This window comes from Elaeis guineensis, chromosome 2 (genome assembly GCF_000442705.2).
Source record: "Elaeis guineensis isolate ETL-2024a chromosome 2, EG11, whole genome shotgun sequence".
In the NCBI taxonomy this organism is placed as follows: domain Eukaryota; kingdom Viridiplantae; phylum Streptophyta; class Magnoliopsida; order Arecales; family Arecaceae; genus Elaeis; species Elaeis guineensis.
The window spans coordinates 96,019,512-96,046,384 of NC_025994.2; the positions used below are offsets into that span (position 1 = coordinate 96,019,512).

At 42.5% G+C, this 26,873-nt stretch overlaps 1 non-coding gene and 1 pseudogene across 1 annotated transcript; both read left to right on the forward strand.

The window, feature by feature from the left end:
* The window catches only part of LOC114914641 (putative disease resistance protein RGA4), a 170,102-nt pseudogene extending 150,997 nt beyond the window's left edge, over nucleotides 1–19,105 (forward strand).
* Nucleotides 19,106–19,239: 134 nt separating this feature from the next.
* On the forward strand, nucleotides 19,240–23,145 carry LOC105051662 (uncharacterized). Its single transcript, XR_012138792.1, has 3 exons — nucleotides 19,240–19,449; nucleotides 19,564–19,619; nucleotides 22,611–23,145. It is a non-coding gene; the product is annotated as an uncharacterized protein (transcript).
* Nucleotides 23,146–26,873: the final 3,728 nt, after the last annotated feature.

Here is a 26,873-nt window from a genome sequence, read left to right on the forward strand (position 1 = left end):
CCTCACGTGCACAGCGCGTGTCGTTTCCTTTTTTTTTTTTATTTTTTTGATTGCTTTCAATTTCGTGCAAAAAATTCAGAGGGACGGGCCCTTACACTTGCCCCTTTCAAATGTTACCGAAAGTCATGAATAAATTAATCAATTTACGTCATTTATATGGAGATGTGCACAGAATTTCTCTAATTACTGCTATTGGAGATCTTACCAACCGTCAAGAATTAGAGGAATTCCGAATCATAAAGAAAGGCCGACATGGGATTGGAGAATTGAAGGGCTTGAGAAATCTTCGGGGACGGCTTTCAATCAAGCATCTTGAGAATTTCAAAAGTAACGAGGCGGCCATGGAGAAGATGTTGAAAGACAAAGAACACCTAAGTCCTAACTGCATTGCATTTAGAAAAGAATTTTGACACAAAAAGCCTTCCTGATGCAGAAGGAGATATTTGAAGGCCTCCAACCACATTCTGGTCTTAAACAGCGTAAGATCAAGGGCTATGAAGGTATAAGATTTCTAACTTGGATAGTGAAAAGTAAGTTTCTCACCCATCTAGAATTGATTGGTCTAGAATCTTGTGACAGGTTGGAGACATGTAACAAGAATTGATTGGTCTAGAATCTTAGCTCATTACCTCTTATTTTACTATTTTTACAGATGTTGAGGAATTAAGATGATACAAGATATGAATGGAAGAGTAATCAGAAGCAGAATCCCTATACTTTTATTTTAGGTTGAAAGTCTTATTGAATTTGATGTTGTTGGGTATAAAATACCCCCCCAGCCGAAGTTCGTGACAGGAGTGACCCTCCAGGGACCCAACCAACTTCCGACCTCCGACAACATCTCTTCAAACCTCCCAGGCGGCCGAGCCTCCGCAACACTCTCAAGTTTTGCCGACGAACAAGATCCCGCCAGCGTCGACCGGATTTTTGGCGACGTCCGGACTCCTACGGGAGCCGGACTCCGCCCACGACTCCAATTGCAGGCAGACTTCGTCCGGACTCCTACGGGAGCCGGACCTCGTCCCCGACTCCAATTGCAGGCAGACTTCGTCCGGACTCCTACGGGAGCCGGACTCCGCCCACGACTCCAATTGCAGGCAGACTTCGTCCGGACTCCGCCCACGACTCCAATTGCAGGCAGACTTCGTCCGGACTCCTACGGGAGCCGGACTCCGCCCATGACTCCAATTGCAGGCAGACTTTGTCCGAACTCCTACGGGAGTCGGACTCCGCCCACGACTCCAATTGCAGGTAGACTTCGTCCGGACTCCTACGGGAGCCGGACTTCGCCCCTAACTCCAATTGCAGGAAGGCTCTGCCCGGACTCCTACGGGAGCCGGACCTCGTCCCCGACCCCGGCTGCAGGCAGACTTCGTCCGGACTCCTAGAGAGCCGGACTCCGCCCACGACTCCAATTGCAGGCAGACTTCGTCCGGGCTCCTACGGGAGCCGGACTCCGCCCACGGCTCCAATTGTAGGCAGACTTTGTCCGGACTCCTACGGGAGCCGGACTCCGCCCACAACTCCAATTGCAGGTAGACTTCGTCCGGACTCCTACGGGAGCCAGACTTCACCCTCAACTCCAATTGCAGGTAGACTCTGCCCGGACTCCCACGGGAGTCGGATCTCGTCCCCGACTTCGACTGAAGGAAGACTTCGTCCGGACTCCTACGGGAGCCAGACTCCGAGCTCCTCTCAAACGGGTAGCTAACCACCTCTCTCCGTCAGATACTTCAGCCGAACTTCGACCGACAGACCTGGACCCCCTGGCGGGCCGCAGCAACGGCCACGACTCTGCTCCACTTCCTGCGACAGATTCCGTGCGGCCCCATCACTCCCTGGCGGGCCGCAGTAACGGCCACGACTCTGCTCCACTTTCTGCGACGGATTCCGCGTGGCTCCATCACTCCCTGGCAGACCACAATAATGGCCACGATCCTGCTCCACTTCCTACGATGGATACCGCGTGATTCTTCCATCCTCTGGCAAGTCACGACAACGGACGCCGCTCCACTCCCTGCGACAGACTCCACGTGGCATGTCCCGGTGATAGCCACGATTCCACTCCACTACTCTTCGCAACAAACTCCTCCTGACTCTGGACAGCCCACTGCCAGATGGTTACAGACATCGCTATCAGTCTATTGCTCCCTCCACCTATAAAAGGGAGACCCCAGATACGTTATTCTCTAAGCTCAAAATTCTATCCCAAAACTCTGCTAAACTTTCCGTTCGAGCACTCCATTCTTGTTGAGACAGAGAACTGACTTGAGCGTCGGAGGATCTTGCCGGAGCAACCCCACCTCCGGTTTAGACTTCTTTTGCAGGTCCCGACGGCGACCCCGACTCCCTCGACTCCAGCTTCTCCGGCGCAGGCGAATTTTTACACCAACAGGATTGGCGCTAGAGGAAGGGGCCCTGTGTCTTCGCAGTACCCTTGTTCTTAAAGGAGCGCTCAGCGGGACCGCCTCTGGTCATCTTCTCCGACATCCACTCCTCCTTCCCCCACTTGATCTTTGCCCGATGCCTCCCCGCAAAGCATCCACACGGCGATCCACGACCTCCGCGGTCAGATCTCAGGCTCTGGCCTCACCTCCAGTCTCCTAGCCTCTACCCCCTCCTCCGGCAACGATGGTTGGCACGGAGCAATTCAACCTACTGGTGCAGCAGGTCAGAGGCCTCGCTGAAGCTGTGCAGGCCACGCAACAGCAGCAGCAGCCGCAGGCATCAGTGCGACCGGAAAGAGCATCGCCAGAACTGTAAAATCCGACGGTGGGACGGGCCACTTGGGCCAGCCGCCCAGTCTTTCTCGGAAAGACGAATCCAAGGGTGGAAATCCCCCAGTCAGACCACGATTCCACCCCCGGAAGATCTCTACCTCCATCTTGCCAGAAGACCCTCGAGACCCGTAGTCGAGAGGATTTTCTGGACCGGAGACTTCAGGAGATGAACCGGCGGATCGAAGAACTCCGCCACGCTCCTCCCACTTATGGTGAGGATATTTGTACTGACCCCCCCTTTTCTCAAATGATCATGCAGGAGCCAATCCCGTTGAACTTCAAGCTCCCCCAGTTTGAAAGCTACGACGGGACTTCGGACCCGGTTGACCACCTGAAGGCCTTCCGAACAATGATGCTGCTTCATGGCGCGCCCGATGCCATTCTATGCCGAGCCTTTCCATCCACCTTGAAGGAAGCGGCGAGAAACTAGTACTCGACACTGAAGTCGGGTACCATCTTTTCTTTTGATCAGATGAGCCACCAGTTTGTGGCTCATTTCGTTAGCAGCCGGCGTCTCCGAAAGGACTCGGAGTCCCTCATCAACATCAAGCAGAGGGAGGGGGAGTCCATTCGGGCCTACATCAACCGTTTCAATGTTGCCACGCTGGAGGTCTGAAACTTGGACCAGTCGGTAGCAATGGCCGCTCTGAAGGGCGGCCTTCAGAAGAACGACCTTTGTTCTCCCTGGAGAAGAAGTACCCCAGAAATTTTGCTGACCTGTTGGCTCGGGCCGAAGGGTATGCCCGAGCGGAAGAAGCCTTCAAGATGAAGGATGAGGAGACCGTGAGAGAGCGGCAGGCGAGAGACTCGAGTAAGCCCACAGTCGAAAAAGGGTCGAGAAAAGCTCGGCCATGTTCTCGAACTCCTCCCGGGCACAAGCACGTCCAGACTGCTCCTCGAGCACGCAGGCAGGGAAACCCGAAGCGTCGAGCTCGGTGGGGCTCTCCCCTAGGAAGATTCCGCAACTATGCCCCCCTCAACGCATCGAAAACCTAGGTGTTGATGGAAGTCAGAGAGCAGCTCCCAAGACCAGAGAGGATACGCACGCACCCCGGAAAGCGCAACCCCAACAAGTTCTACCTCTACCATCGTGACTACGGCCACGACACGGAGGAATGCATCCAGCTCCGAGATGAGATCGAGGAGCTCATCCGGCGAGGTCGACTCGATAGGTTCATTCGATGCTGGCCTGAGGGTAGAGAAGATCGGCCACGGACCCTGCCGCAGCCTGAGCCGCCGAGGAGGGAAGAGCAGCCCGGAGATCGGCCTCCAATCGAGATCATTAACTCCATCACCGGAGGACCTCAAAGAGGAGCAGACCTTCCACGACCATGGGACTCGAAAAGCCTGTAAATGTATTACTAACGACTTTGCTTTGAATCAAAATTCTTTTCGACTTTGCATGTCTTTCCCTTTCGACATGGGGATAACCCCTTCAAACAATCAAAACAAGGTCATGTTAAAAATAGGAGGAGAACCTCATCCTAACATAAATAAAATGGAAGTCCGATTATTTTAAGATCGGATTGGGGGAGAAGCCCATATAACGGCCCTTAGGTGCCCCCAAGATTATGTTAGGAACAGGAGGAGAACCTCATCCTAACATAAATAAAATGGAAGTCCAATTATTTTAAGATCGGATTGGGGGAGAGGCCCATATAACGGCCCTTAGGTGCCCCCATGGCCATGCTAGGAACAGGAGGAGAACCTCGTCCTAGCCTGAGCAAAGTCGAAGGTCCGGTTCTTTTAGACCGGATGGGGGGAGAGGCCCTACAACGCCCTAATGTGCCCTCACAGCCATGTTAGGAACAGGAGGAGAACCTCGTCCTAACATGAGCAAAGTCAAAGGCCCGATTCTTTTAGACCGGATGGGGGGAGAGGCCCTACAACACCCTAATGTGCCCCCACAGCCATGTTAGGAACAGGAGGAGAACCTCGTCCTGACATGAGCAAAGTCAAAGGCCCGATTCTTTTAGACCGGATGGGGGGAGAGGCCCTGCAACGTCCTAATGTGCCCCCACAGTCATGTTAGGAACAGGAGGAGAACCTCGTCCTGACATGAGCAAAGTCAAAGGCCCGATTCTTTAGACCGGATGGAGGGAGAGGCCCTTGCAACGACCCTTATGTACCCCCACAGCCCCGTTGGGAACAAGAGGAGAACCTCATCCTAACCTGAGCTGAGATCGACTACGTCAAGAACAGAAGGAGAACCTCGCCCTGACGATGACAAAAACCCGATCGTCCAACAAAATTGGATGAAAGAAAAAGTCCCCTCAATGGTACCTCTACACTTCCACGCGACCCCACAAAAAGCAAGGGGAGGACCCTCACTCAGAAAAGAGAAGAAAAATTAAAAAGGAAAGCAACGAATTACATCGGCAACAGATGAAAAATGAACCACACCAAAGACCTAGGGAACCTCGTCCCAACAAAGACGGGAAGTTTCTACCAAACATCTCCGGTCTCTAAGAAGGCTCTCGACGCAGGTCAAAAAAATAATGACCCCTTCGAGGTAATGCAGAGTTCGGACCACCGAGCTCGAGCCTACGGCCATGGACGACAAGAAAAGCAAATCAGAGTGGCAATGATTGGGCACCTCCAAATGACATCGACGTCGAACAAGTCAAAAGACAAAAGAAGTTTGGTGGACGATAATTTAATACAATGCGTGGACGAGGTAACACAAAATTCTCTTTTCATTTCATTCACGAAATATACACTACGAAGCCTAGAAGGCTAAAGGAAGAAAAGCAAAACCACAAGAACTAAACAAAACAACAAAAGAGAAAATATATACATGGAAAGACGGAAGGCCAAAAAGAGCCCTAGGGAAGCTCTACTCCTTCCGACATCAAATTATCTGCTTCACTCCTTATCAAGGACCGCCTCAGATTTTCAACTTCTTCTTCTAGCTCTCTCTTTTTCAGCAGCATGTCCTGGAACATCCGACGAAGTCGCTGGCTTTCGTTCTCCGTCTCTCGACGCCTCTTTCTCAGGACCTTGGATTCCACCTCTGCGTCCTTAACTGCCCGCTGCTCATACACCAGCTGGATCTTCAATTGCTGCAGCTCGGCCTTTCCCTCCTCAAGAGCGACGGATAGTTCTTCTACGGTCCTTCTCAAAGATTGGAGTTCGTCGGAATCCCGAGTGGAAGCAGATTGAGCCCCCTCAGCTAGCTGCCTTCGAAGGCGGGCAATCTCGTCGGTCGCCATCCTGAGCCTCCCCTTGTATTCGTCCACCTGCTTGCGCCAGCCGGCCCGGTACGCATCATAGCTCGCCTCGGCATCCTGGAGCTGTTGCTAGAGGTCGGAGACCTTCTTCGACCACTCTCGATCGCTGTCGGTCCGAGTCAAAAGTCAGGATGAACTTCCTTCCAACTGGCCAATCCTCTCCTGGACAATCGATAGCTCCACTATGAGAGAACTGATCTTGGCAGCCTGAGCCCAAGATTGGTCGCTGGCGCGCTTCTTGTGTTCCTCGAGCTCCTTCTCGAAGTTCACCTTTCTCCGGCTATACTCCATGATCCCCTTCACATGGAGGTTCCGAAAGCGGGTGGCCTCCGCGGTGCTTCAGAGTGACTCTCCCTCAACCTGTGAAGCTCGCCTTCCATTTTCTTCGACCTTTTTATCAAATGAAGAACTTTCTTCTTCAGCTACTGGATCGTGGACTTCAGCGGAATCTCCTGGGGCAGAGGAAGCGCTTCGGCAGGATACTGCCATCGGGAGACAAAAGCGTCAAGGCGCGTCTCATTGCAGAAAGAAAAACAAAAAGAAGGAAGGAAGAGAGGAGAAGCCATCCACGATGAGAAATTCAACTTTATTGATTGAATGTTTCTTAAAGATAAAAAGGAAAGGAAAAACTACAGTAAAAGAAAAATACAAGGTCGGAGGTCTCAGACCTCTGCAGTAGGAGTTGGGGAGCTCGGTGTCTCTGGAAGGGGGGCTGCGACAGCAGTAGCAGCAGGAGAGGGACCGGCCTCATCTTCAGACTCCTCGCCCAAGAAGCTGAGATCGAGCTTGAAAAATTTTCTGGCCACCTTCTCCTGGCAGAGCTCGAACCCCTTGATGAATGCTTCTTGGCCGAATTGGACGTTCAGGTCCCTTATCTCCGCGGAGGCCTTGAACTCCTCCACCGTAAGAACCCTGACCTCCGAGACCAGGATCGGGATCTGCTCCGCCAAATTTACGACCTTGGCCTCTGCCTTCCTCACCGTCTCCTCCGAGGTTTGCTTCTCTTCCTCTCGGGCCTGCTTTTCTTTCTCCAAGGCCTCTTGGAGGGTAACTACTTCGGCTGCCTTTTCTTTGAGATGAGCGATCTCGGCCCGACGATGCTCCTCCGCCTGGATGGCGTCCCTCCTCGTCCGGTTCGTCGCCTCGATATTGGCAAGGAGCTGGTGCCCAATCTGCAAGGGCGGCCAGGAGATCAGAACAAAGGTCGAAAAGTCAATTAAATGAAGATTTATTTACCTCGAGAAAGGACCTTAGGGAGTCCCAAACCCGCTACTCAGGATCGGCGTGATCAATCCTCTCGACGACTTTAGGCAGAATGCAGCCGTCGAACAACCGCTTGATCAAGTCTCTGTCATTGAAGGGATTCTCCGGCTCTTCTTCGGAACCAAGGGACTCTTCAATGGTGGCTCGACGGCTACTCACCCTGTAGGCCACCGACTTCCTTCTCCTCCCCCTCTCGACTACGGGCGCCTCCGTGGAACGGACCCCCGAAACGGGAGCCCCAGTGGGGGACTCCTTGAAGAGGCCCGGGGAGCCGGTGGTTCGGCGTCCGAAGGAACGTCGACCGCGGGGGCCACCTGGACAGGCGCGGTCGAGCTCGTCCCCTCCACTCTGGCCTTCTTTGCTGATCCGGAGGCCGTGGCACTTTTTTTTGTGGGCCTTGAGGCCCTTGGCGAGCATCCGTGCTGCTTTGGTGTCCATTCCTGAAAAAAAAATCAAATCAAAAATCAGCGATGGGGTGAAAAAGGAAGAAGTGACACGCAAAAACAAAAAAAAAAAGAGAAAGAAAAAAAGAAGAAGGACGAAAAAAAAGAAGAGAAAAGAAAAGATGGAATACTCGCAGGATCTTGGGGGCTCAAGCCGATGTTGAACAAAAATTGCTCCTTCAAAAGGTTGGGAAGGAAAGGAGCGGAATAGTCAAGAAGCTTCCGGACGGCCTGAAGGTCGTCCTCCCCCAGGCTGGGAGCCCGACGGACAGAGTCCCTTAGAGAGCCCCAAGGGGGCAATCCAAGCCTCAAGGTCGGGCAGTGGATGAAGAGGTATTTCCCCTTCCAGTTGTGGATTGAAGAAGGAGCACCTTTCAGCAACCCCTTCTTGTCAAACTGGGGGGAGAAATACCATCAGTCCTTCGTCGAAGGATGACGCTTGAAGGTGTAAAAATACCTAAACAAAGAAAGGGATGGCTGAACTTCGACTACGTGGCAAAGGAAGAGGAACCCTATCAAAAATCTAAAGGAATTCGGAGCAACTGAAGCTAAAGAGATATCTAAGAAGCGAAAAAGGGCAACGACAAAGGGCGAAAGTAGAAGCCGGAGTCCGACACTGAAGGCCTCCTGATACAGGTAGAAACGACCGGGTGGGGGAGTGCTAGCCTGGTCGGAGGGGCTAGGAAGCTCCAGGTCGTACTCCGGAGGAACTCCATACTGAACCCTTATCAGTAGGAGTTCATCCGGAGTCAGGGAGCAGGGAATGGCATCCGACGCAAAAATCGGATGAAGTCCAGCCCCAGATGTGGGTTCGTCTATAGAGTGGGGGTCCTGGGGGTTGAGGCGGAAGAACTCTCGAAATCGCTAGAGGCGGAGGTGCCAGAAGACATTTCGAATGATTTCAAATGAAGACCCTAAAGATCTCGGAGAAATCAGGCGGGACAAGGGACGAGGGGTCGTGGGAGACCAAACCAGAGGAATGCGACAGAAGAAAAATGGAGGAGAAAAGGCCCCTAAATGGCAAGAAGAAAGACAAAAATTTCGGGACTAACCTAGATCGCTCTGAAGGATGCAGAGGGGCGAGGACAGGGATGACTCGAAGGATGCCTAGGGCCAAGGAAGACGCCAAGGAGGGTCAGGGCTCTCGAAGAAAAGGCGGACACTGATAGAACTTTCAAGCGAAATAGGGCCCCTAAAGGCGGAAGGGCAGATTTAAATAGACCCTGGGATCCGGTGCCATAATGATCGCAAATCCTCCAAGACCGACCCGCGCTCGACACGTGTCCCACTCGCCACAGCAAGCGGCTAAAAGCGGCTGACAGCTGACAGAGTTATTACTGCACCGTGCCTGGGCCAGCGTACCAGTGGGAATTCCAAAAAGTCCCTTCGAATTGCCCCGATTCGAAAAGACTCCAGCACACGCGCATTTAATGCCAAAATATCTGGGGGCGATCGTGCACAGGATTCAAGGGGACAACTTCGACTGCGAAAATTTTTCTGTACTTCCTTCATTCGAAATTTGAACTCGAAAGTAGGAGGACTGGTGTTGAGTATAAAATACCCCCCCAGCCAAAGTTCGTGACAGGAGTGACCCTCCGGGGATCCAACCAACTTTCGACCTCCAACAACGTCTCTTCAAACCTCCCAGGCGGCCAAGCCTCCGCAACACTCCCAAGTTTTGCCGATGGACAAGATCCCGCTAGCGTCGACCGGATTCTTCACGACGTCCGGACTCCTACCGGAGTCGGACTCCGCCCACGACTCTAATTGCAGGCAGACTTCGTTCGGACTCCTACGGGAGCCGGACCTCGTCCCCGACTCCGGCTGCAGGCAGACTTCGTCCGGACTCCGCCCACGACTCCAATTGCTGGCAGACTTCGTCCGGACTCCTACGGGAGCCGGACTCTGCCCACGACTCCAATTGCAGGCAGACTTCGTCCGGACTCCTACGGGAGCCGGACTCCGCCCACGACTCCAATTGCAGGCAGACTTCGTCCGGACTCCTACAGGAGCCGGACTTCGCCCCTAACTCCAATTGCAGGAAGGCTCTGCCCGGACTCCTACAGGAGCCGGACCTCGTCCCCGACCCCGGCTGCAGGCAGACTTCGTCCGGACTCCTACGGGAGCCGGACTCCGCCTATGACTCCAATTGCAGGCAGACTTTGTCCGGGCTCCTACGGGAGCCGGACTCCGTCCACGGCTCCAATTACAGGAGACTTCGTCCGGACTCCTACGGGAGCCGGACTCCGCCCACGGCTCCAATTGCAGGCAGACTTCGTCCGGACTCTTATGGGAGCCGGACTCTGCCCACAACTCCAATTGCAGGTAGACTTCGTCCGGACTCCTACGGGAGCCGGACTTCACCCTCAACTCCAATTGCAGGTAGACTCTGCCCGGACTCCCACAGGAGCCGGACCTCATCCCCGACTTCGACTGAAGGAAGACTTCGTCCGGACTCCTATGGGAGCCGGACTCCGAGCTCCTCTCAGACGGGTAGCTAACCACCTCTCTCCGTCAGACACTCTAGCCGAACTTCGACCGACAGGCTTGGACCCCCTGGCAGGCTGCAGCAACGCCACGACTCTGCTCCACTTCCTGCGATGGATTCCGTGCGGCCCCATCACTCCCTGGCGGGCCGCAGTAACGGCCATGACTCTGCTTCACTTCCTGCGACGGATTCTGTGCGGCTCCATCACTCCCTGGCAGACCGCAATAATGGCCACGATCCTGCTCCACTTCCTGCGATGGATACCGCGTGATTCTTCCATCCTCTGGCAAGTCGCGATAACGGACGCCGCTCCACTCCCCGCGACAGACTCCACGTGGCATGTCCCGGTGATAGCCACGATTCCACTCCACTACTCTTCGCAACAAACTCCTCCTGACTCTGGGCAGCCCACTGCCAGACGGTTACAGACATCGCTATCAGTCTGTTGCTCCCTCCGCCTATAAAAGGGGGACCCCAGATATGTTATTCTCTAAGCTCAAAATTATATCCCAAAACTCTGCTAAACTTTCCATTTGAGCACTCCATTTTTGTTGAGGCAGAGAACTGACTTGAGCGTCGGAGGGTCTTGCCGGAGCAACCCCACCTCCGGTTTAGACTTCTTTTGCGGGTTCCGACGGCGACCGCGACTCCCTCGACTCCAGCTTCTCCGACGCAAGCGAATTTTTGCACCAACAGATGTAAAGCCTATGAATCGTTGTTGAATTTATTGAGATATTAAAGAAGAAATTTAGGTCGTTATATTTTATATTTAAATTATTGACTAATTATTCTGCTGTTGTTTTAGGATAGCATGATAAGATGCCTTGCATACTTATGGAAAGAGTTTTCTATGAGTATGCGGTGGTTGCCATGACCCTCGATTCACAATCTCGGATCGGAGGTGTGATAATTAATATGGTATCAGAGCGTTAGTAGATGAACTAAGATGTATATAGAAAGAGTGTTAGTGGATAGACACTAAGGACATTATGGTGTAGATCTTTGATGATTGTAGTGGAAGAAATCTTTATGAACTTTTGGTTAAATATTGAGATTATATATGAAAGGATCACAAGAGATTATGACATATAGAATTTGAAATATGATGGATGATCTATTGATCATGATATGATTAGTTAGATTTTGATTAAAAGTAATTACAAAAGGATTGACATAAAATTTTATTATGCATTGTGGTTATTAATTTGATCATTGATTATTCAAGTGAATCGTAAGTTCAAATTCGATGTGAGAATAATACTATGATATTACTTTTAGTTGAAAAATTGACTATTATTGGTAAGATAAAGATTTGATGATAAAATATTATTCCATGATGGACTAAGAAAAATCTTTTATGATGCTTGATTGGAATATTTATTGAAATTGAATTTGGTATATGGATTATATATAAAGTGGCATATTAGGATGAATGCATATTTGAGGATATTGTAAAGAAACCTATTTCTTATTGATGAAATCGATTATGAGGTTGTAGAATATTCATCGTACTGGAATCTTTAATCATTATCCTTAGATCTAGATAATAGATTTTAGTATGCCTCTTGGAGACTACATGATGTGTATGAAATTTTAATTTAAAGATTTCGTATCTAAGTTGATCAAGAGATTTTTTGATATTATTGTTGAGATTGTTAATGAAAGATTGATATCTTTAGATTAAGATAAAAGATCTGATTTATATTTATTTCAGATTAAGAGATCCATGTGAATTTATAATTTAAAAATTTTGAATTTAGGAATTGATATGGAGTTCCTTTGCTTTTGTTAACGAGGTCCCTAATTGAATCTACTATTAAATGGAGATATGATTTTTAAAGCTTGTATGATTGTTATGAAAGGATATTTGATAGATATTGAAGATCCTGATGATAGAAATTTTAGAAAAAAAATAATGATTTGAAATTCTTATATATTCTGATTATGTCCAAATTTGGTGGAGTATTGAAGAATTTTTTTTTTCATTGATTTGACTTATAAAGATTTTTTATTTGAAAATTATCGAATTGAGTTGATATAAGAATTAAGATTTGATTCATATTGATTATAGTAAATCTATATGATGGTTTAAATATGATATTGGACTCAAGGATTAATCAAGATTATTGTACACCAGTAAAAGTATGAATGAGAATCGAAAGTTAATCTTTGACTTCAATTGAAATTTGAAATTTTAGATCTTTTCTATTGATAAGATAAAGAAATAATTTGATCAAAATTTTTTTTGGTGAACCTAAGAAATTTTAATTGTTAGAACAGAGTACGCGGCAGAAGCATGATAATTTGGATTACTTTGAGTAAGTCAAGAATGTTGACCCTTTGAGTTAAAGAATTATGATAGATGATATGGTTTGATACAAAAAAATTTATTGATATTAGAAAGAATAATATTTTAAAATTTTAAATTATTTTAGATATCCTAATGTAATTTTTAAAAGTAGTGCTTCCACCTACTATGCTACAAAAATATTTAGCATCCTGATTTTAGGATGAGTGGATCCTTGATTTTTGATTTTAGATTTAAAATATTTTGAGATAAATTTTTTTTTTATCCTATAATTAAATTTTATAATTCTCAATTTATTAGAAAGAATTTAAGATTATTTATTAAATAATAATTTTGATCTTAGATTATTATACTCAAATATTTATCTCCAGAGTATAATAAAATTTGAAGTTTAGACTCTTTTGATCATTATTATTTCTCTGACTAAATAAAAAAGATTGAGGATATCTATTGATATTGATGATTATTCTACAAAAGATGGATTGGAGTTATTTATAATTTAATTTGATAATGAATCAATTAATTAAGAGTTGTTAATGTTTAGATAAAGAAAATTGATATACTTACTTAGAATAGAGACATTGATTTTGATTATAAAAAAAATATAGTTTTAATTTAGATCAATTTTTGAGTTATTGATTTTTATTATGGAATGACTTAATGATAAAATTTGCTTCAAGAATTAGAATATTTAAGAGTTTGAGGGTTTGAGTAAGAAAATTTCGATGACTAAAAATAGTGATATTGATTCAATTAACAATGGTGATATTGATCTTTGTGAAATGACTTAATGATGAAGTTGTATCGAGAATTAAAATATCAAAAGTTCGAGAATGAGATTGAAATGATAAATCTTGAACCTTTAAAAGTACGAATAAAAAAAAATATTTTTGAATTTTGATTGATTGGGATGTCATCATATGATTCACATAAGTATGTTTTTCCTATCTTATGATGGGTTGAAATTAAGAGTGGATAATATTTAAAAAAAAAATGAATGATGATAATGAATGAAGTTCTTATGTAAGAATAAAGACATTGATTTTCTTCTATTCACAAGAGATAGATTTGATTTTAATTTAAGTCATGAGATATTGAACATTAATTTTTACAGGAAATGAGATCATAATTTCAAAATCTTGAAACATTGAAAATCTTTGAGATGTTGATTTTGATAAATAAGAAAATGAATGGTTCCATTTCAGATCGATATTTGATGTACCGACTTTTTTCTTATGAAATAATTTAAGAATGAATTCATACCAAGAATTAGAATATTGAAATATTTGTAGATGAGATTCAAGTAAGAAACTATGAAGACTCAAGCAAGAAAAATTTCGAGGACAAAATTTCTTTTAGAGGGGAAGAATGTCATGGCCCGGCCTGGTCCATGTAACAAACCCAGCCCACAAAGCCCAAATGAAAAAAAAAAAAAGGGGAAATCGGGAAGAAGACTCCCGATAGGAGTCTTCTTCTCCGATGAAACTGAGGTGATCGGGAGTCCTAGGACCATCAGAAGTCCTAGGGCTCTCTATAAAAAGACTCTCCCCTTCCTTAGAAGCCCTCCACCGGTCTTTTTTTCCTCTCTTCCTCCCTGATTTCTCCGATTGGAGCCGTGGATACTTGTTTCGTGCTCGTCGGGATTGCTCGCCGGCGGGGTCACCGGAGGCTGAAGTAAGCTTTCCTCCTCTTCCTCTCTTCTTTCTCCTTCTTTCCGTGCCTCTGTGCACGACTGCCGGCGACGGGTGTCACTGATTTTTGTCGGAGAAGGGACCCCTGTTTGGTCTCTTCTTCCCTTTGATTTTTCAGTGCCGGTGATCACTACCGACCGCCGGCCTTGCCTCTCCGAACTTGAGAGAGTTGTCCCCCTCTGTCGCCGGCCTTCATCATGTCGGTCGTGGCCTGAACGGCCGGTCAAGGGAGGGGACCTGCCGGTCCCCTATTTCAGCCAGGAAGGAGCCCGAGAGAAAAGAAAAGAAAAGAAAAAGAAAAGAAAAAGAAGAAGGAAAAAGAAAAAGAAAAAGAAAAGAAAAAGAAGAAGGAAAAAAAAAAGAAAAAGAAAAAAAAGAAGAAGAAAAATAAAATAATAATAATATAATAATAATAATAAATAAGATTTTCTCTCCACTCTCTTCCGTGAAGAAAAAGAAAAAAAAAAGAAAGAAAAGAAGAAAGAAAAAATAAAATAAATTAATTAATAAATAATGATATAAATAATAAAATATGAGAAAGAGAGTTTCTCTCTCTTTCCTCTCTCCCTTCAGCCTGAACTAGTATTTTTTCTCTCTAGAATTGGACTTTCTCTCTCTATTTTCTCTCTCTAAATTATTTCTCTCTCCTAAGATTTTTTAAAATTTTGAGAAGAATGATAATGAATTTAAATGATCCTCGTGATGGATTTTTGATCTGTGATCATCGGACGGTACACCGACATCTACTTTAATCAGATCAGATATTTTTAGATTTTATTTTTTATAATTTTATTGAATTATCCACATGATAATCTTAGCATGATTTGATCTAATCGATCGAATTTGTTGAATCATATCGTCTGAGGAGTCCAAAATGAATTTTCTCTCTCTAAAATTTTTTTTCTCTAAAATTTTCTCTCTCTAAAGTCATTTCTCTCTCTATCGATTTTTCTCTCTTGATTGATTTATCAATGAGAGTTTCTTTTAATATTTTTGATCTAATAAAGAATCCTGATCCATGATTATCAGACAGCGTACTGGAACCCACCTTGATCAGACCATGAATCTTTAGATTTGATCATCAATGATTCCGATCTAGCCATGACTTGATTTAATCATATTGATTTCATCAATCGAGATATTGGACCAATCGTAATGTTGGATTGTGTCACCTGATCAATTCGAATTGTACCTCATAAATTCTCTCTCTTCTGATTTTCTCTCTCCACTTGATTTTATGAAATCGATGAAGAAACCTCGGTCCTATCACTTCGAATCCGATTTGATCTGATAGTCAAACTTTGGATCATTTAGGTCCTAATTAGATTTTGATTAGATAAAATTAGATGATCGGATCCAATCTAAATCGTTGAAATATAGTATTCGTATTCTTTCTAATTATTGAAATTGATTCTGTATAGGATTGTGGATGTTTGATCATGGGATATCGTAATATGATCTACGAACAGAATTTTTGAAAAAAAATTTATAGAATTATGTAGATTTATTGGAATGCGTTCGAGGTAAGTAATGTTTCACTTTTTCTAGATTTATCGACAAATTATAATATATTTTTCTTACATGATTTGTGAAACGATGCATAAATTGGATGAATGATATTTTGTTATGAAAATATCTTATTTGAAATGTTTTGATAAAGTATGATTGAACATATTGATTCCATGATATATTATATTGATTGATTTCGATACTACATGATTATATATTTTATTATCGAAATTAAAATATGAAACATGATTTATGAAGAATTCTGATATAAGAACAATATGAATTGACAACCTGACTATGTAAAGGACCCCGCCAATGGAGGCATATACGTTGGCAATTGATTTGTCCTGAGGATTCATGTCGCCAAAGAGACCAGCGACAAACCGTCAGAGAGACCAGCGGTTCCGAAGGACTTTGCTGCCAGATGATTCGCAGCTCACCGTAAGAAGATACGCGGTGTTATGATCCTACCATAGAAAAAATGTGATCATAGCTCATGGTTGACAAAAAGAATTTAAGAACGAAAGAAATTGAAATCTGAAAAGAAACTTGAATTTTCGAAAAAGAAATGAATTTGGCATGAATTATGTTGCATAATTGAAATTGATTTCGAATTGATGAACTCTATATGCTTATTTTCTATAAATGATTATTTACTTAAATGCCTGATGAAATATGTTGAAAAGTGATCATTGCTTACTGGGCTGTCTAGCTCATTACCTCCTTTTTTACTGTTTTTACAGATGTTGAGGAATTAAGATGATACAAGATATGAATGGAAGAATGATCAAAAGCAGAATTTCTATACTTTTATTTTAGATTGAAAATCTTATTGAATTTAATGTAAAGCCTATGAATCGTTGTTGAATTTATTGAGATATTAAAGAAGAAATTTAGATCGTTATGTTTTAGATTTAAATTATTGATTAATTATTCTGCTGTTGTTTTAGGATAGCATGATAAGATGCTTTGCATGCTTATAAAAAAAAATTTCTATGAGTATGCGATAGTTGTCATGATCTTCGATTCATAATCTTAGATCGAGAACGTGGTATCCCACCACTAGGGCAGCTGCCGTTCCCCAAGTCTCTTCGGATTGCTGACATGCCTGCAATAAAACAACTTGGTCGTGAATTTTATGGTGACACCGGTGCGGTATTTCCATCCCTGGAGGTACTAAAATTTAATTACTTCGATGAATGAGAGGAGTGGTTAGAAGCAGATGCCGCATAATTTTTACCTCGCCTCTATACACCACCTCCATAGATGCTTCAAGCTAAGGGAAGTACCCTTCCTCTTCCTGTGCTCGTCGCTTGCAGAGCTCAGTATCCAAGACTGTTGTGACTTCGGCAGTGCACTGCCCGGATGTCTGCGAAGTCTCACCTCTCTCTCCACTCTAATGATCACTCGTTACCGCTCCCAGAAATCTCTTTGTTTATCGAGTTTGCGTTCTCTCAAGCATTTGCACATCGAGGATTGCCCAGATATGAAGTTAGTTAGGGGGTTGCAGTTCCTTACTGCTCTTGAAATACTACACCTTAGAGGGTGTCCCAAGATCATCGAGTCCTCAGAGCCTGGGCAGCTGCAAGAGGAGCTGGGCCTGCGAATTCTCAAATGTCTCTTCATAGATGATGCGTTCATATATGACAATCCGTGGGTTCTCTTGGGAAGCCTCCCCTCACTGCAGCGTATGTATATTAACATTCGTCGTTATGTGTCGACTGACTTTACCAGGGAACAGGAGCTGTGGTTCGAGCAACTAACATCCCTTCGAGGGCTGAAGTTTTATGGCCTCCGAACTACGGGATGGCAGCCTACTATTTTGGTAAATTTGTCCGCTACAAGAAACATGACCCTGCGTTAGCATGTACAGATGGTAGCTCCGGTTGATTTTAGCCGAAGTTCGATGGAGGTGGTTTGGTGATAATTTTAAAAATTAAAAATTATTCCATTTCGAGTTTAGTTTTGATTTTGGTGAATTTTTCGACCTGAATCCGATCTGAAACCGAATCTGAAACGAAATCTGAACCTGGATCCGAAACCGAGAATACGCTATTGTTAATATCTTAATCACTTGTCGCATTTTTTTTCTGTTGTCGTTTGTGCCGTTGACAAGGGAGCCCGGGCGGAAGAGGCATATAGATAACGCCTTCTTTCCATGGTACCATGCAACGTATCATTAAGCTTCCAAAATCCAAAGTCAGGTTACTGATAGAACAAAGTCAAAAAAAAAAAAGTTACTAATAGAATAGTGTATACATGTCGGTGTTTTTGGATGATCCACTCTTATTTTTTGCTTGATCTACAAGTAGCAGTCTTGGTGGTAGCATACTAGTTGCAGTTATATGGGCTTAGAGAGGGTAAAAAGAACTTTGACGGAGAAGACTTGATGATTTAGTTAGATGGATGTTCAGCAGGTGGGCAAAGGCCAATGAATTTAGCGAGCCATGGGATTTCAAGGAAACTAAACGAATAATCCTAACTTAGATGAGTCGGTATGAATTATATTATAAAAGTTATGCATGATATCTTTAATTTTGTTATATATACATGAAAATTTTGAAATGAATAAAAATAAATAAATGGCCTTTTGTTTTTTAGTTTCAGTTTTGTGGTTTTTTTGGTGACAATTATGATTTTTGATTTTAAAAATCATTTGGGTTCGATTTTGGTTTCGGAGAGCCATGGTGAATTTAGGATTCAGTTTTGATTTTTTCACAAACTTGTCCAAATCTATCACGTTGATATCCCTAGTTAGCTACCTATTTAGCTTGCTGCAACTTGGAGAAGCGGTGTCTAGGAGGAGCTGATTGGCCAAAGATTGCTCACATACATTCCATAAATTTGGCCCAAGATCCCAAATATTATGATGTAATTTCCCTTTAGAGCACGTTGATGGAATCAAGGGATCTTCAAGTCATCTATAGCATCTGTAAGTTGATTACTAACATGTTGTTTATGCACACATTTTGTGTTTCAGTCTCCATTGCAGGCTTAAACTTTGGAAACTCATGTCTTTCGCTGGTTTTTTCAATTTTCTTAGGTTGAACGCAATCGAGTGACCTCGCAAGGGCATTGCATCAAGTTATCATAGCTGGTACCGCACCCCACATCGAGTTCATGTATGGTTTGTGTGTCAACTGCCACTTTCACGCTTTATCCTCTTTCGTCAACTGATTAGTTATCCGCTGCTTTTGACAGGCTGTCAAAGAGGAGCCTACTGCAGGAATGTCTTCAACTTCAGTTTTTCAAAATAAACAAATGTTTGCTTTCATCATAGCTGCTCATCTCAGCAGAAAGAAGTACGGCGAGACGCGTAGAATATCATGGGTTAATGGTCTCTGGCACCGTTCCGGGCCTCTTTGGCTTTTTGTTTGCAAATGTGGAAACTAGAATTACAAAGATTTTTACTCTCAAATCAAGCATGTCTCTGTAGCTAGCCAGCTTAATCTAAAAAAATGGCACAGCGTCAAGTTTTGTAACCTGGCAGGCTGGCGCTTCCGGAATGGGAGATGCGTTGAGCCCATTCCACGACCCTCTTCCCCCAGCCCGCTTCCTTCGCTTCTGATGGTCTACTCCGGTCCGGTTTGATAACCCGTCGATATGAGTCACGTTTTTTCCGGTTGGCTTGACTCCGCCCACGCCCAGCTCCGGTTCCCATCCAGCTGTGGCTTACTTATCGAGAAGAACATTGATCTTTTTGCGCTTCGACGGTAGAAAGGAAGATCGGGTGCGAGGTAGGGACTCTTGTGCACTTCCCAGTGTGAGAATGGAAACCCTGGATCATTTCAATGTTTGCCATTCGGTTTTAATTTGCTTTCTAATTTTTTTTTGCCTGCCGATTTTGCTAGGGTTTCCGCGATCTTCACTGAGATGGCGTTGAAAACTAAATCTGCGGTAGCTGGAGGTAGGTTTCCTTCTTTTCTTTCTAGATCGGTGTGTGATGTTGAAATAATCTGAAGTTTTGCTCGAGATTTGATTGGAAAAATGCAAATATTGAAACTCTTGAACTTTTCATAGCCACCATGAATGAAATGCATCCTGAAAGGGAAAAACTGGTTCATCTGATGTGATACTTCTGATATTGTGCTCATCAACAAATTTAGGGATTAGCTTATGCTTCTAGAATTGATTTCCCGTTTTTGAAAGGGGAGAGCGTTCGGTTTCATTCTGGTGCACCTCTATTAAATATAAACAGATCACCTGCGATTCTGATCCATGTATATGGAGGATACCGTGGTCAGATGCGTGCCTAACGTTTTGCAAAGGACATAAATTTGTCCTAGTGAGTTCATCTACTGTTTATGTTAGTGCGCTTTCTTTAGGGCATTGAGATTTTCAATCTCTTATCCATGACACAATGTGCCGCTAACACCCAAAAACTTAATCTGTCATTGGCCAATTATAGAAATGGTCAGAAATACTGGACCCATCAAGGTTTGGTTGATCAATTTATGCATGACACTAGGAAAGATTATGTAAGGCCACTTATATAAGAGGTAACTATAGGTAGTTTTTTGCTCGAATTTACTTCCTAAAGAAAGTTATTTGGACAAAAAAGAAGTTAATCATGCAAGGAATTGCTGACAACCACCTTGAGAGTTACCAGGACAAGAAACAACCATCCAAGGGAAGTTATTGCTGGAAATAACTTCCTACGGAAGCAAGAAGATCTCACAAACCCTCTACATCCTTACACAAGACTACAATAGATGTACATTGGTATCTACACCAAATGGGCTACTTCGGCCTTTTATCATAGAACTAGGGTTCTTCTCGAGATTAGAGGTTCACTCTACTCTGCATATTAATGTTAGGGTGCCAAAGATGCTTGAGATCAGATTGAATGACGGTTGAGTGTTCTCCGTCTTTTTGTCTTTCTCAATTATATGTATTAGATGTTTAGTCTTGCATGAATTCAGATTAAATAGAGGTTGATTTGATGCTGTTCACTTAATATTGTTCATGCTTTTAGTGCATCTTTTACTTTTCTTTTTCTTTTAATTGCTAGGCAATATTATGTCTTCTTACTTGAGTCATGAAAAAAAACCTGATCATTCATTTCATCCATCCAAATCAAGGTTGACCAAGAGAGGAATATTAAAATGTGAAAACAGGTGCAACACTCTTTTTTTTTTGGTCAGAAATGGCCTGAGAATAATTGGTTTTTAAATTTGACAGCAGCATTTTTTTTTCTTTAAAGAAATGAGACTTGGTATATTATTGGCTTTCAAGTGAACAGAATAGATACGAGCAGTATATTTGCTAAAATCGTGGTTGCTGTTGCCGACATTGGTTCACTGTGGAATCATTGATATTGGGTTAATTGTGCCAGTGATGTGCCTTGTGGCATTGCCTTTAGTGTGTGGCTGTTTCACTAAAAGGTCCTAATGGAAAATCTGAATACTCCAAGTTTCTTAATTTGATTTTGCTAATTATTATAAGAAAAGTAAAGGTTTGGCAGTTCCCATGTAAGTTCAATACCAGGTTCTCTCAGGAAACTTAGGATTTCTGAAATCTTACATTTAATTTTAAAAAATATATTAAAGCAAGTAAATGTTGTTAAGAGTATCAATTGGAATCATATTAAAGCAGTTAAATTCTGTTACATGTGGAGGGAACAAACAACAACAACATTTTTATGTCAAGGTGGATAATATGCAAACTGCAAACCCAACCACAGGTCATAGCAGTTTATTTATTCAGTGTTGAGATTATAACTTTGGCATAAATTACAGTTCGCATGCAAACCATAGAGTGGATTAAAGTTTTCCAAATTTTGAAAATAGACTCCTTTCTTCTGCCTATTTTTTCCTTCACTCCTCTGTTTTGCTTATAAATTCTTCCAAAGGTTACTACTTTCTCCAAAAAAGCACTTTTGGTGCAGCGCATCAAAGTTCTTGAAAAGGTTCAAACCTGAGATAAAGCTGCAAATTCTTCAGTTTACTCCTCATACTTCCATGTATCATTGGTTCCTCGCTGGGATGTTGTCATAAGTGTGACTTGCATAAAACCTCAGTTTCAGACTTGTCTCCGTAATGGAGCTTGATCATCAAGCTGACTTTCTTAGAGTCTCTAGTTTATTGCTTGACTCTGTAGGATTTAATTGTTAACTATTTTAGTGCAGGAGCATGTAAGTTCAACCCAACCGCTCATTCCATGATTTAATTGTTAACTATTTTAGTGCAGGAGCATGTAAGTTCAACCCAACTGCTCATTCCATGCTTCGTATAGATTCTCCATTTGCACTGCATGATAGGAGGGAAAAATTTCAGTTTTCAGTGATAAAATATTAACTCATCATTTTTCAGTTCCATTTTTTTTACTTCATAAATAAAGCAAAAGTTTGGACAGTTGTTTGGAATCTCAAATGACTTGATCCCTTGCAACATGATTGGATCCTGTTTCCATGTCTATCAAAGCATATATTGCTAAAAGTACCAAGGACTGAAGGGGGCTGGCATATTTAACCACTGACATCCATGATATATGTTGTTGGTGCAAATCTCTATGAGCAATCAATTCACCTTGTATTCCTTCTTAAAGACTTCAAAGAAGTGCATGGTTTGCTAGCCATGCAATTGTGACGAGCTTGTTTTAGTTAAGAGGTTCGCTAGTTTTGCTGGTCCTATTGCTCTCAGCTAGCTGCCTATGTCTTGCATCTGAGCTTATGCTATTAATATATATCAGGTTTCTTGCGTTCTGTGACATTACGATGTGTATATTCACATGCAGAACAATTAGAGCCATTACGCAGTCTTGGCTTTCAGTAGGCTCGATATCTTTATAAAATGAACATAGCACTTGTGTATTAGTTGCTTCATTATGGTACAAACATCATGCTACATTTAATTTTCTCAGATCCTTTCACTGGCACCAGTTCTGGATGTTAATACAGGTTGGTTGCTTCGGTCACTTCCAAGCTTTGAGCAACTTGGAGGCTACAAAACCTTCACTAGGCCCCCTTGTGGATCTTCTTTCTATTTGGGAACTTCCCAGCCAATGAATTCTTCCCATGGCAACCGAGCCCTCCATGCAAGTCGAGCCTTATCCAAATCCACCAAGGTTGTTTCAAACCGTCCATTATCACCACATCTGCCTCTGAAGAAGCCACAGCTGAGTGCAACGTATTCAATTTCACATCGTATATTTGGAGCTGCTGTAGCATCCTCTATTCTGTTAATTCCTGCTGCTATGAAGTTTAGCCTTTTGTATGATGTATGAAAGCCAATTTCTGAAGTCGCTTCTGATAGAGCTTTTTCAAAATCTGTTGAAACCAAATATTTGGATCAGTTTGCAGATGACTATCCCAAATAATGGCATTCGGACTGGCATAGGTTCTTGTTTTATTTGCAAATAATCATCCAGAATAAGTAGGAACCTGCTGGTGAAACCTATTAATTCTTCTAACTATGTTTGCACTTTGGTGGTTATACTTTTCATAGTGTTTAAATTAGATTGTATTCATTTTGTGTAAACTGCGGCAAATACCGTTTTCTGCTTTTGAACCTGGAACCCCTCTCTAGTGCATGCAGAGAGGAGAGTACAGTGCCAACGGGCGGATCAAGGTGCTGTTGCCTTTGGTCTAACCTTTTGTAGTTTTTCCCACTCTACATATGTATTCAGGTGCAGAGTTTGTGGAAGATAGTATGTCAAAGTTACCTAGGCCCCAAGAATGGCTCCACTAAACATTTCGTTGGTTTCACATAGAGAAAAATGATCTGCTGGAGTGCATTTCCATGACTTGAAACCTAAATTTAGTGCGCAGAATGTTGAATTGAGCATTTTGCTCAGAATTTTTAATAGAACATTTCTCTAGAGAAACTTCACTGTGAAAGTAGGAAGTCTGGTGAAGTGGCCTTTCAACGGGTAAAATGGTTCTAGAAGAAACAATAATTTATTCCAGCCATGAGAGAGAACTATGAAATAAGTGTTTCATTCTTACAGGATGACTCTGAGAACTTGTTTCTGAGAACAACTATTTCAATGCTCAGGCGGTGTACTTTGATATTGCCATTTCTTGTAAATGCATGTCTTTGAAATTTTGTAAAATGAAAAATTACTTAATCGCCTTTTCTTCTGGAGTCGGTATTCTTTATAAGCATGAATTAAGGGCTTCGCGTCACCCAAAGGAGAATCAATCTAGTGGTTCCCCATATTGCAATGCATGAATTATGGCCCGGCCTCTGGCTTGCAGCTTGGTGCTCAGGCGTGGCACGGAACAGCCAATTCCTAAATCTAATCGGGGTAAAGCCCCCGTTCAAGATTCAGATAGGCTCGGGCTCTCTCTCCTTTTCAAACTCTAGCTAACCTTGCCAGTTATTTGATCCTCACGCCCACCACCCCACACATCCCCCCCACCCCCAACAAAAGGTATCCCAAGTCTCTCTCGCTCGCCCGCTTCTAAGTTTTTTTTAGAATTTTTGCTGCTGTCCATCATGCCTTTGTTCCATGCTCACTGTGGCTGCTTATTCCCCACTTCAATTCTTCCATTTTTCGAGCGTTGCTTGGCCACCAATGTTATCGTCAATCGATGGCCTTTCGGCCGTGGAAGACCGCCAACACCAAGTCCCCACCACCTCTTTTCCTCCTTGCCCTTTTTTTTGGTGTCTGCCTTGCAGCCCTCCTCAACATCTCAGGTACCACACCCTTATTTTCGCCCTACCTAACCTTCCATTGGACCGTTGCCATCGGCGGGAATATTCTCAAAATATCATTGGATTTTGTTGGCAAACCCCCTCCCCTGCTCTATGGTACCCTTCCTTATTTTACTTCTTTCGGTTGTAGGTCTTGGTCGAGCCTCTCCTCGAATCCTACAAGGCCTCATTTATCGGTGAGCAAACCATGGGTTGAAACTGATGCCAAACCCCATTGATCTCTTGTTTTTGAGTCATCCTTTTTTTTTTTCGGTTGGCCTGTTGCCACCTATTGCTTGTCCTTTGGCCGTTGACCACCACCGTTAGGCTACTGCCTGTCCTCCTCTTCTTCCTCGATTCTAAGAGGAGATGAAGACCCATCCCCTCTCTCTCTATACAGCTTTACTTTACTAGACTAATGAATGGTCTCAGATTCCTGTGTGGAACCCAAGTTGATCCAAATAGATTTCTTTTTGACCAATATTGTCGTGTCGATCTTCACAGCGGCTTGTGCAGAGTGCCCCAGATTTTATTATTTTGCCCAATCTTAACTTGTGTTCGGTTCTCTTAGATTTTCTATCATGCATTTGGGTTTGAGAGATGTTGAATATAGATTATTTGGGCTTTGAATGGCTTTGAATGGGTTTAAAGATTTGTTGAGTTGAATTTTGAGCTTTCAAGACGGAAAAAGGCAAGCAACGCTTACACTCCTCTCTAGTTTTTGAACAAGGGTTATTTACAATGTTTAAATCTTTGTAAAAACTATCAATCATGTTTAACATTGATAATTTTACATTTTTCTTAAATGAAGAATTGAGCATATGATATTAGGAAAAATGTGTTTTATCATAAAAGAATGGTTGCATATTGCTTTATTGAAAATAACTTATATATAAATTATTTAGGGCATGTTTGGACGTCTAAGATTTATAAACTTAAGATAAATTGTACGATAGGATATAGGATTTGATCCTATAAAATTATATATAAAATTTTATTGAAAGAAAAATTTTATATAAATTAATTATATTCTATGTTTGGATGATAAATTGGGATTTTCTACTCATTCTTCTACTTTTCCTCCTATCTCTATCCATTTTTTTACTAAAATAATAAACTTATTATTATCAAAATATCATATTAATCATTATAATTATAAAATAATTTATATCAAGAAAAAGCTAGCATATCTTTATGTATCTTTGAAATGTAAAATTAAAACTCATTTGAATATGTGATGGATTTAAAATTTGCCCCTACATATTTAGAATTTGCCCATCGAATACCCGCTATTTGAATTCAATTACACACAACACACACACACACATTATTATTTGTGTAAAAATTTTGATCGTGAATCCGATCTGACCCAAACAGACTCGATCCGATCAAATCCAACTCAACCCAACTCCTTTTATCTAGCCAATCTGATCCGATTCGACCTGAGACAGATATTGAATAGGTATGAGTGTGAAAATTTTAGTTGTAAGATGGGTATGGATATTGGCTGATCCGATCCATATTCAATCTATTATCATTCCTAACTCATTTAACAGTATCCTATCGGATTTGGGATTTAAAATTAAAATCCATTTAGATTTGAGATTTGCCTCTTAAATACTAAATCTAATTATATATATATATATATATATATATATATATATATATATATATATATATATATAAAATAAGGGATAACAAAAGACACCAGCGATGGAAGAAAGGATCAATTAGAGAGGAGAAATGAACGAGGAGATGGGAATAAGAATATTTTGATAATTTTATAAAATTATGGTATCATGTGGTAGTCACATGATATCATTTCGTTAACGAAGATAAGCGATAGAACCATTTTAAAATATCTCAAAATTTTGAATGGTTAGTTTAACATTTTTTAAAGTTGAAAGAATATAAGTGAAATTGGACTAAAGTTGAGGATGTGTTTATGTAATTTATCTCATTATTCAAAATATTTCTCAAGTTTTGTCTAATGTTGAAAATTTAATAGTTATTAACTTACCATTGATCTTTAGTTCAAATATTCAAAGTTTTGCCAGGGATATTATTGTTTAAAAGTCCTAATTATGATTTTAATCTAGTTTTAATATAGGCTTAATTACTTTAAAAGTCTTGAACTTTTTATAGATTTTTATTTTTATCCTAACCTTCATTTCAATGTAATCAGTTCATTGAATTTTTAAAATATTGTAATTTCTCCTTTAACTATTGTTTTCGTCTAAAGATCGTGATGGAAATGGTCACGTGCCATCACATGATACTTAATGGAAGTTGATATGGCATGGAATTAACTGATATGGAATCCTAAGCTCCTTCTTTTCCCTTTTTCTCCTCTTCTAGCTAAGTTTAAACCCTTTTTCCCTTTTCTTTCTCTTTTAGCTAGGATTTTTACTTCTAATTTTTTATCATTTTCATTCACCACTACCTTCTCCAAAATCCCCACCATTTGTACCTCCTATTCTAGATGTTTAGGAAGAAGACAAACATGTGGGCAAGGAGTTTCATAA